This window comes from Mus pahari, chromosome X, assembly GCF_900095145.1.
Source record: "Mus pahari chromosome X, PAHARI_EIJ_v1.1, whole genome shotgun sequence".
In the NCBI taxonomy this organism is placed as follows: domain Eukaryota; kingdom Metazoa; phylum Chordata; class Mammalia; order Rodentia; family Muridae; genus Mus; species Mus pahari.
The window spans coordinates 96,301,111-96,312,271 of NC_034613.1; positions in this window are offsets into that span (position 1 = coordinate 96,301,111).

Here is an 11,161-nt window from a genome sequence, read left to right on the forward strand (position 1 = left end):
GTCATTTCTGGGAGTCACAAGCCCACAGCAGACTCTGGCTCTTACAGTCTTTCTGCCTCCCCTTCTTTGGTACTCCCTGAGCTTTGGGTGCAGCAGTGTTCTATAATTGTATTAATTGCAGCTGGGACCCCCCCAACACACACACACACACACACACACACACACACACACACACACACACACACACACAGCTTGATCAGTTGTTCTCTCCATTATGACTAGCTGTAGTTTTCTGTGATGGCCTCCTTCTGTTACAAAGAGAAGTTTCTTTGATCAGGGGTGATAGATATACTAAGCTTGGGTAGAAGAATAAGTATATAGAACACAGAAATTAATTCAAAGACTTTTTAATGATATCAATACTCATGAATGAATATGACATTTTATATATTCTCAGGATACAAATCAATACACAGCTTTTTGTAAATGCTTTCATACAGAATTCTTCAAAATATTGCTATGTAGTCAGGTGTAGTTGCTCATGTTTGTGAACCCAGTACTTCAAAAAACTGAGGCAGGAGGGTTTCCATAAATTTGAGGCTATTTTGGGCTATACAGTGAGTGTGCATCTTAGACTATAAAGTGAGATCCTTTCAACAAGAGTCAGATTTACTTTTGTTCCTGCAGCTCTTATGAGAGTCCAGACCACATATAGCATTATCATAGCTTTGAATTTTGCATTTTGATATTTTTCCTGAACACTAATATGTGGTATAGAGCTCTTGTGATATTAAGCAGAGGCAAAAACCATGTCTACACAGTCACAAAATAATACTGTCCTACACTGCATTTTGTTGCTAAAGAATCATATTTAATAGGTATGCTAAGTGCATTTTTAACATACAGTATTTTCAAGTTACATTGGGGTTATGTTTTCGCTTTACAATGAAGGGAATAATGTCACCATAATCCAAAAACATTTACACCAACTTACAATCATAAACAAGATAAATGTCACATAATATGGAAATCTATAAAGAACTCTATACATCTAATAAAATCTTGCTTATTAAGGAATATAGATAGGCATTCACAGTAGATGTCTTTGTGTGACCATATTTCTCTAAGGAAGTATTCAAGCAGATATTGTCAATAATAATAATATATGAATGTGGGCCTTTGCCAGCGTGTCACCCAAAACAAAAAGGGGTTGAATTTTAATATAATTATTAGTAACTCTCTATGGACAAACAACCCCCTAATGAACAAGACTGAGATTCCAACTCTTTCTCAGATTGATGTGCGAATGCTCTCCCCCTCCAGTCTCATTCTCCATCAGTTATTTCTAACAGTCCCTTCCACTAGACAAAAGTCCTTGTCTAGAGCTCTTTTGACAAGAGTGGTTTCCAATCTCTCTTAAGCAGGTCTTCTCAGGTGCTGCCCTCTTCTTTTATCATTAACATTCATCTCTACTATTAGCTGCCTCCTGTGGAGTCTTGTTAGCTTGTGACATAGTTTTTGGAGAGCACTAACTGATGTTCTCCTTCCCCACATTTACCTAATCTCTATGCATCGTCCTTAAACTGGTGGTCAAATGTGTCCCTGGCATTTCAGTTTCAGTTCGGCACCCCTCCAAACAGGCAGTGCTTTATAATAATTCTAAACATCCCCCAAAATAACGTATTGTGACTACATGATCAAAATTATAACAAAATGTTACGTCAAATAGCATCATTACTTGAAGTGCCTAAAACAGCACCCATGGTTGTCAAGAAAGTCAAAATCTCAAGAGCAGAAATAGCAGAAGTTCCATATGTGGCCACTAGATGGCAACATTGCAAAGACGAAACAGACAAGTTGGTCTCTGGTGGTTCTTGAAGAGTGCAATGAGCAGAAGAATGAAAGACTGTAATATTGAAAAGAACGTCATTGGCCCCTGAGACAGAGAAACAATCTGCAGAAAACAAAGAGACAGGGCTTGCAGACGGGCGATACCTAAGAGATGCATGGATGACGCATAAAAACAGCAATATAGTACCAAAAACAATCATAAAAATTACACACAGAGAAAAAAGGAAATAAACTGGAGCAAAGAGGGACTGAGTTTTGAGGCTCTGGGACGAAAGTTCTTGGCTTTACCATTACATTCATTAAAAGGATCCATGGTAGGAATCTAGGAACGTTAGCGAATAAAAAAATTATTATTTAATGGAAACAGAACTAATGTTTAGGATGATGAAAATATCTGGAATGGAATAGTGGTAATGGCTGCACATCATGAACATATTTTATGCCATTGCATTCTATGTTCAAGAATTAAAAATACAGTAAATTTTAACCAGGTGTGCTATCACATGCTGTTAACATAGTTATTTTGGAAGCAGAGGCAGAAGAGTCATGAGCATGTTATATTTATTATGTATAGTTTATAGTATACATAATTTTATGTATAGTTTTTTAATATTAGAAAGAATGACCCAATAAAAGGCAGCATTTGATACCTTGATAAGGCTCCTAATACTAGCTTAGAGTGGATGTTTTTAATTCCTCCACGCCATTAGCATAATGTTCTGCCACTAATTTCACTTCCCCATATAATGATCAGCCAGAGGATGGTTGCCTTTATTCTTTTGAATCACCACCACATTAGCTCAGTTAACTCATCAAAAACATTTAGTCTGTATTTATTCTCCAACTAACATTTTTGCTTTGTTATGTAGATCTTAATTCCTGTCCTATATATTTTTTCTGCTTCAAAGAACTTGTCTTGCAGCTTCTTAAACACTGACAAGTGATTCCCTGAGCTTCTCTCTCTCTCTCTCTCTCTCTCTCTCTCTCTCTCTCTCCCTCTCTCCCTCTCTCCCTCTCTCCCTCTCTTTCTCTCTCCCCTGAATAATACTTCACTGGATCCAGAATTGTTTTTTTTTTCAACCCTTTAAACTGTGTTGTTCTTGGTAGATCTGAAATGCAATACAATGTAACTCTTATCTTTGTTCCTTTGTCAGTAAGATAGCTTATTTAGAGATTTCCATGTTGCGTTGATTTTGATATGCATGCTGTTCTTTTGGTATCAATTCTCCTTGATATTCTCGAAGCTTTCTTGGTTTGTAGACTGCCAGTAATCTTGAAATATATTTACCAACTAGTGTTTTGGGTTTTTTTTTTCTGTTTCTTTCTCTTTTCCTCTGTATAGTTTCCTTACTTTGTATTTTACATTGTTTATGTGATCTCACAGTTGGACACTGTACTCTGAGTGTGTGCTTTCATTTTTCTGTTGGTTATTCAATTTGAGAAGTTTCTAATGATGCATCTTAAGCATTCAGTGTGAGTTCATCAAAGGTATTTTTTAATTTTGGTTAAGGTGTTTCGTTGAGATGGTCATTGAAACAAAGTAGTAGTAGGTCAAAGGGTAGTCTCCAATGCCTGGATACCAAGACCATACTCTCTGGCTAGTTAGCATTATTTTTATTCCTGGGGTCGCCTCTTTGTGTGTATTTCAGAGCAATCTGGGGCTCAAAGGAAAAACTGATAATAAAGCAGTGTTCCAAGATTTCTTTTTCGCCCACATTTCATATCCTCCTGATAAGCCAGCAAGAACTCTTTATCGATCCAAATCCACAGTATACTCGAGGGCTCACTCTTGTTATTATAGCTTTATAAATTTTGACAAATTTACCTTCTCTGGAATGTTACATAGTTGAATCTCACAATACTGAATGTTTTCAGATAGCCTCATTTGTTATATACAGGTAATACACATAAGATTGTTCTTTGTCTTTTCAGGCTTAATAGCTCATTTCTTTCAGTGTCATTGTTGTTTTACCTTTCAGAGAGTCTGCAGACTTTCACTCACCTACTCAGAATGTCCTGCTTAATTACAAGTTTGAGCAACTATGAATAAATTGCTATAAATGTCTAATGTAGGATTTGGTGTGGATGTACATTTTTAACTTTTGGGTAGACACTAGAGAGAATAATCTGAGTTAAATAATAATAGTGTGTTTTGTTTTCTTGGAAACTATCAATCTGACTATACACAGTTTTATGTTCTCCAGAGAAATAAACGCATATTCATGCAAGCATCTGTCATTGTCAGTAATTTGGGTTTGGTTCTCTCTGATAGGCATATAGTCAGTTTCATAGTAGATGTTTCTTTTCTATTAATGTCTCTTGGGAAGAGTTTTGTACAAATATTTGCCTTTTTAAAACTGGTTGGTATATTTTCTTACTGTTCACTTTTAAGAATTCTTTTAATAAATTTTGTCCTTTACCAAATAGTCTTTTTAAGTTCTGACTTGTAAAAATCTCCTTTCAAATCCTTTTTCATGTTTCTATCTCTCTGTTTGCAACCTGTATATTACATATTGTTCACTTTCTTCTATCTGAGGATTAAGCATATTAATCATAGTTATCAGAAATTTCCAGCCTGATCACTTCAATATCTCTGTTGGCTCTGAGTCTAGATGTGTCCCTTCAAGTGATGTTTGTCCTCTTCTAACATATGCTTTGCACAGTTTTCAGTTGAAGGCTAGTCATTATGTATTTAGTGAAGGAAAGTCAAGCAAATAGAGCATTACTGTAAGGTTTGTCTTTAGGGAAGAGTACAGTGCTCTTTCTGTTTTCTTTAGCTGAAGAGATGGTAGAAGTTGAAAATTACTCGACTGTCTTTGTGACTTCCCCTTTGTCTTTGGATTTCCTTAGGGACGTCTTTGCAAATAGCATAGAACCCTTCTATTGTTTGTGCTTGCCGAGTCTTTGTACCATGGTAGAAGTCATACTGGTGTGATATTAAGGAATAAAGAAGAGCTTACATATAATGCTATGATTAAGTCTCCACCTTTCAGTGTAGCTATTTATTTCACCAGTGTTTCCTAATTCCCTCCCTTTTGTAACACAGGAAGGTCTTGGAGAAATGTATGCCAATTAGGTATTAAAATTTAATTTCTGTTAGTGCGGACTTTTTTGTTTGTTTTTTGTTTGTTTTTGTTTTTTGTTTGGTTTTGGTTGGTTGGTTTGGTTTGGTTGTTTTGGAGACAGGGTTTCTCTATGTAGCTCTGGCTGTCCTGGAACTCACTCTGTAGACCAGGCTGGCCTCAAACTCAGAAATCTGCCTTCCTCTGACTCCTAAGTGCTGGGATTAAAGGCGTGCGCCACCACTGCCCGGTCATAGTGCAGGCTTTTTTAAGAACAGAATGCTCTGAGCCTATACCAAAGTACTTAGAATTCCTCCCCATAGCAAGACTGAAAAGGGTTATTTTTTTCTGCTCTTCATTCTGAACATCAGATAAAGTTTCTGGAGATAAACCTTACAAATGCAAGAAAGTCCCCAGAGAAAGGTTCCCAGGGTATTTTTATCTCTGAAGATAACCAGTCACCACTTTCTATCAGTTCTCTGATCTGAAAAGAATTTGTAGGTTTCAGTCTTGTCAGATTTGTGAGGACAGGAATGACAACTTCCAAACTCTTTGCATGCCAGGACTTTTTCTTTTCAATTTTATTTTTTATTTATCCACTTTAAATGCCACCAATCTTCCCTAAAATAGTTGGGTAAGTGTTCAGAGAGCAAGGACCCAAACATACACTGTAGTAAGTGTGAATGATTCTATGTGTTCTAAAAGTATTTCCGAGTGCATTTATGTTTAGATGCAGGACAAATGTGCTAGTTGTAAAAGTTGAAATGCTACAGAACACACAGAAAGTGCGAGCCTCTCCGTAGTTTCCTATTCCAGAGATGATCACTCTGAGCATGTTCTTGCCATCTTTCAGTTGAATGAAGACAGACAAGCACATTCATTGTATTTTTTTCACAAATAGATCAGACTGTCTATATTTATTTATTTTTCTTCAATTTGCCTTTCTTACTTTTTATTGGTTTTAGCTGAAATAAGATCAGACAAAACTTTATGTCCTGCTTTTTAAACATTTAAATGCTTCCTTTCATATTTCATAAACATTTCCTAGATTCCTTAAGTCCATTATTTTTGATGTTGAAGACTGAACCAAAGCCCTGTGCTTGCCAGATCCGTGCTGTTGTACCACAGAACTAAGTCTTCAACCCATCCCTCTGTACTTAAATTGCTAATAGTTATCGTCATTATACAGCTATGCTGCAATAGTTTTAATTAAGCCTACATGTTAAACAGTGAATCTTTTCTTATTTGTTTTTCATCTATTCATTAGAGAAATATTTGTTGAGTAGTTACTGTATTTGTGTCACAGCAAGTATAAAATTTCTGTCTCTCTGCTTGTATACACACATGTATATGTGTGAGCTTCGTGATGCTTAAATTCAAGCTGTTGTAAGCTGGAGAGTATATCAGTACCTGATGTCTTTTATATTCCTTTTTGATAGGTTACTGAAACTGGAATTACCAACTTGGAGAATATAAACAGATTGAAACCCTTAAAAAATGGTTAAAGGTATCAATAGAAAGTTTGAATCATTTTATTAGCTTGTAAATGTTGCACAGGAATTATTCAGGCCTACCCTGCTCATAATTTTGTAAAGAGTAAATGATTTATTATCAAAGTACAGTTTGAAAGGTACAAATATGTAATAATGGCTCCACCAATGTTAGGTTTCCACCTCTCACCAAGACAACTATAACTGGAATTTTTATTGTAAATTTGGAATAAAATCCATTTCTCAAGCTAAACTCTGCTGCCATGTGAGGGTAATGGTCACTTTTCCATCTCCATGTGTTTATCTGATTTCTCTTTTTACTTCTTTCACTTCATTTCTTCCCAACAAAATTCATGCAATTTGGTTTAAAAACTGTCTGTTCCAAGTAACGTTTCTTAATTCCCCAGATGAACTAGTGTGGTTAGTGCCTACCCTGAAGCCACACTGTACCTTTTTGTATACTTGTGCTATATTTTGCAGGACAATTAGTCATGTAAGGCAGGGAGTTGGTTTCTGTTACCCTACAGTGTGAAACACTAAATACATTATCTATATCAACTTGTAGAACTGAGGTCCCACTTTGTAGGCTTATTCTTCAGAGTTTCTGTGCTGTAATGGTAGAAAACTCAACATGTAAAGTGCTTGTATCACAGCGCAGAGCTGGGTTCTAGACATAAAAAAAAAAAAAAAACACCTCACCTTGATTTATTTCTACTCATTTGGCAGACAAGAGAGGAAAGAGAGCAAATGAGCAGACCAGAATGGGTTAAGAAATTGCCACACACTTTACAAAGATGCAATAGAGTTAAAGAGAGTAAAACAAACACAAAACAAAAATGTGATTGAGATACCTAAATACAGAGAAAACCACAAAATTCCCCCTTCTTTCCAAACTGGTAAACTTACCTGAATCACTCATTCATCTTTCCTTCCTTCATTTGTTCTGTTCAACAAACCTTTACTGAGTGACTATTATAGAAGGAACTGCATTGGAGACAGAGAGCTCACAGTCTGGGAATGGAGGTGGCTATATAAATAACAATCATACGAGGAAGACAGCATAAAATATGTATCCTGGAATGTAAAAGGAAACAAGGGTCCCAGGCTAACTCGTAGAGCCAAGCAAACAATAAGCCTCTTTCTGCTGCCTACGGCTAATGTTAATAACTCAAAATTCATTAAGAACGTATCTGCCAGGGATTTATGAATTTTGCAAACTTTTGGCCACTTCTTTTCGAATAACGTCATCCTTAAAACAGCCAGGAAAGCTGGAGATAGTGTTTACTTATTTTCTTGAGTTTCTTGAGTTTCTTTTTTTTTTTCCAGGAGTGGATATCAAAATGGGGGAGGGCTTTACACCAGGTAGGCAAATGTTATACCATTAAGCATTATCTCCATCGTCATAATTTTATATCATTTTAGCTATTTTATCCTTTCAATTGGAATTAATCTTATTTTCTGTTCATGATTTCATCCTCTGATTATAACTTCCCCAATATCAAAACAGAAATGCATAAGAAAAAAATTATAGATGTATGCCTCTTTTCTTTTTGCCAGTATTTGTGGTATCATCCACAGATGCTTTCTTATTATGGAAGCCAAATTGGCCAGTTATCCTATCCATCTGATTACCTAATTCATCAAAACAGCAGTATTCAAATAATTTTTGTACAAATAAGTCTTCTCTAAAGAAATGGGGTGGGGGGGTCATGATAGGAATCTTATGCTTTGTGAGCCTATCAATGCCAATTATGAGACAGCTCCAGGATAACTAAAGACATATCAAGCAATTTGAGGCCATTCTGAATAGCATATGTAGTCTTGTGCAGAAACAACACAAAACCCTCGCAATTATAAGCAGCCACAGTCAACAAAAGATAAAGCCATAAAGCAAGCCCGGTTACAAAGCAGACCACTGTTTGTTGGGCACCAGTGTCTTCTCACAAAGGCAAATGATCACCCAAATTATAGCAATCTGCTACCTTGCAAATAACTGGGACACAAGATCCTCGAAGCCTTCTGATGTGAGAAGACAACATAAGTGGGAAAATCTCTTTCTACTTTGAAATCAGGATAATTATGATTCGAATTCTGGTTCTGCCACTTATTAGCTTTGTAGCCATATGTCACTCATTTTCCCTCTCTCAAACTGCAAGGCAGTAATTGTATCCACTTCATGGCCTGGCTTTGAAAATTAGGTGACATTATACATCAAAAATGCATGGAAGGGGAGTTCCTAACTAAGTCCAAACAAACGTATGTTGTTTGAATTTGGACGATGTCATTCTTTTAGGACTTTTGTTGGGTCTTCCAGGCTCTTCGGGTCTCAGTTTTCTCATCTTATAAAATCTTTGGAAAACTTTGGCAGGGAAATGAATTAGAATATAACAACAACCAGAAAACCATAATTCATGATGGAAATGCTGTTCTTGTGTGTATGTCTCTGTATGGTGTGGGTACATGTTTGTCTGTGTGTGTGTCTGTGTATGGGTCTGAGTGTGTCTGTGTGTGTGTGTCTGTGTGTCATGTCTGTGTGTATCTTTGTGTTTGTACGTGCAGATAACACATGTACACAGAGAATAGAAGTTCACGTTTCCTTCAGTTGCTTTCTACTTTACTTCCTTTTGAAATTTAGTATTGTATATGTGTGTGTGATGTGTGTACATATTGCAGGCTCACAAATGCCACAGCACACATGTGCTACAGCTCATGTGTAAAGGTCAGAGAACGAATTGCTGGATTCTGTTCTTTCCTTCCACGATGAGGTCTGGGAATGGAATTCAGATAATCAGTCTTTCCTGGCAATCACTTATCTGCTGTGCTATCTGACTACTCCAGCTCATTTTTTTTTTTTTTTTTTTGAGGCAGGATCTATCATTATACCGGGGGGAGGGGGCTTCTCCGCTTGGCCGGATTGGCTGACAATAAGCTACAGAGGTCTGTCTGTCTCTGTCCCACTTACCCGGAACTGGGGTTACAATTGCAAACCAGACATCCAGGCCTGATTATCACATAGCTTCTGGGTGTCCAACCTCAGGTCCTTAGGCTCGCACAGTAATTACTTTACTCACATCTCAGCTCTGCATTTGTTAATTCTTATTTGTTAATTCAGCCTTCCCCTTCCTAAATTTATTTCCTAATAGAATGAGTCAAACTTGCTGCTGTTGGTAATTAAAATGCTCTTATAGCTGAATGAACATATCAGATGCCTTGCGTGGAGGGAGAATAATTGAGGCTGTATGCTGGTGCCTGGAAGGTCAATCCACTGTTTTAAATACTTCATTTCTTGGAACAGTTTGAATTTCAAGCCGTTTTTACTTTCTCTAGGGTCAGGGCAAATTAATTAGATGTGTGTCCCTTGGCCCTTGGTATACTATGCATGCATGTGTGTACATGTTTTTCTTTTACTTAAAAATACATTCCTTTTTCAGAAAGGAGAGTACTGCATTATGGAAAGTAAAGAAAATGATCCACTGTATGAATATACCAATTGGCAACTTTTCTGAATTCCAGAAGCTATACTAAGTTTTTATTTCTTTGTGAAAGCAGAAAGAAAATTCAAAAATATAAAAAGTACAGCTCAATTAAAATAATATTTCCATAAACATGGAAGTTATTCAGGAAAATCTGTGCCTTGTGATTTTTCCCTAAGCTTCCAGGGAAAGGGGCTCTGTAATATTCTGAGTACCACGTTTCTTTTAAAGTGGACTCTTAGAGGCAACTGTATGAAAACTACCAAAACATGTCAAAAGTTCAATGTAACAGACCTCTACGAAATTAGAGCCCCAAGCAGCACTAGGAGCTTCTGGGCTGCTCTGCTGTCCCTGCTTCCCATCTAATTATAAGAGTGTGCAGACACACAGGTACCAGCCACTGCATTTGGCTTTATTATGGGGGCTTCAGGATTAAACTCAGGGTATGAGATGTTTACAGCAAATACTTTGAGCTGCTTGGCCATCTTTAAGCCAGAAGCACACTTTTAGATATAATTTTAATACTTTTATTTTTTTGAGATTAAATCATTATTACAACACATTTTATATTAACTTTCTTCCTTTTAACACCTCACATGCATCCTCTCGATATCTCTTAAATTAATAAACTCTCTTTTATTTGTTGTTCTTACATTTGTGTGTATATATAACCTACTCAGTATGTACAGTGCTACATATATATATATATATATATATATATGTGTGTGTGTGTGTGTGTGTGTGTGTGTGTGTGTGTGTGTGATTTATGATTTCAGGACTATTTTTATTAGACAACCAATTGGAGGTTCTTTGGAGTTGAGGTCTCCATGAAAGTTCCTCCTTCAGTTTGCACGCCTTATTGGAGTCATTCTTGTTCAGATTTTTAAGGCATTTTTTATTAGATATTTTCTTCATTTACATTTCAAATGCTATCCCCAAAGTCCGCTATACACTCCCCCTGCTTCCCTACCCACCCACTCCTGCTTCCTGATCCGGGCATTCTCCTGTACTGGGCATATGATCTTCCCAAGACCACGGGCCACTCCTCCCATTGATGGCAGACTAGGGCCGATCCTCTGCTACATATGCAGCTAGAGACACAAGCTCAGGGGGTACTGGTTAGTTCATATTGTTGTTCCTCCTATAGGGTTGCAGACCTCTTCAGTTCCTTGGGTACTTTCTCTAGCTCCTTCATTAGGGGCCCTGTGTTCCATCCTATAGATGACTGTGAGCATCCACTTCTGTATTTGCCAGGCACTGGCATAGCCTCACAAGAGAGAGCTATGTCAGGGTCCTGTCAGCAAAATCTTTCTGGAATTTTGTTTAGGTAGCTGTGATGATGAGA